The 1,170-nt window shown below is 27.1% G+C and overlaps 1 non-coding gene across 1 annotated transcript; it reads left to right on the top strand.

The window, feature by feature from the left end:
* The first annotated feature begins 262 nt into the window (after positions 1-262).
* Positions 263-355, top strand: LOC114186378. The gene has a single exon (XR_003605038.1). It is a non-coding gene; the product is annotated as a small nucleolar RNA U30 (small nucleolar RNA).
* The last annotated feature ends 815 nt before the right edge of the window (positions 356-1,170 follow it).

Here is a 1,170-nt window from a genome sequence, read left to right as displayed (position 1 = left end):
ACATTCAATAAACTAAACGACGTCGTATGTGAGTTCTTAAATACCGAAAAAGCTGAAACGGTAGAGCGTTTAAGAGACGGGTGTGGCTATAAATAAGGCTGAGTACAACAATTTAGAATCTCAAAACCCTAGCAATGGTTACGCCTCTCACTGACGACGCGTTAGAGATCAATTTGTACGTTTTTTTATCTCTTCGTTTCCGATTATAAACCTAATTCTTTGTTCGTTTTGTTTGTTGAATTGAAACTGTGAGGGGAGAAGGTGCTATGATGATGAGATCAATAATCTCGTTAATCTGATGAATAAATCATTCATGAGGATAGCTTTTCTCATCCATTCAATATTCTTTCTGAGCACACTCTCTCCTCGCCTTGTTATAAGAACTATTTGATTCACTCCTCTTTAAAATTATTTTCGTAATAGTAACATTCACCACTTTTGGTTCGAAACTGACGGTAGGTTTTGAGATCTGTTATGACGACATTTTTGTGGAAAATGATTTGAGTCTCAGTTTATACTTTTTTACTTTTATAATTCTAGAATAAATGATTAAATAGCATGTAAGGTAAAATGTTATGTTTTTTTTTTTCTATTAAAGGGGTTTGATGGAACTTGTAATTACTTGTATTTTATCATCAATTGAATCATACTAAACATATTTGAATGAAGTGTCTAAGTAGTTTTTAAAGTTATTACAACGTATTTTTGGAATATAAAATTAATTTTAAATTAAGATTTTACAATATATTTCTTTTTACTTTTTTTATGTTCTTTCTAATTTTTTTTATATTTTTTCATTTATTTTTTTGCTAGATATGATAAAATTAGCGAGATAACGTTATGAAAAACTGTTTATTACAACATGTAAGGATGATTGTTTATTTTAGTTAAAATAATTATTTTTTATTTTTATAAACTTTCAAGCTTTGTTCATTGTAGATGTGCTGGAAGGTAAAAAAAATCAGTGGATATTCAGATTAATTCTTTAATATTTCAACTTTTTGTTCAAAAATAATGTAATGTACAAAATCGGATTCAAAATGAAATTCTAAAATTGGGATGTATTTTATAATAATTTAGAAACCATCTAACAATGAAAGAAGTTAAAAAGAGTTAATAAAATATATTGAGTTATGTTTTATACTTAAATTGTTGTTGTAACTGTTTCAG

This window comes from Vigna unguiculata, chromosome 5 (genome assembly GCF_004118075.2).
Source record: "Vigna unguiculata cultivar IT97K-499-35 chromosome 5, ASM411807v1, whole genome shotgun sequence".
Classification (NCBI taxonomy): domain Eukaryota; kingdom Viridiplantae; phylum Streptophyta; class Magnoliopsida; order Fabales; family Fabaceae; genus Vigna; species Vigna unguiculata.
This window is presented reverse-complemented; position numbering and strand designations above follow the sequence as displayed.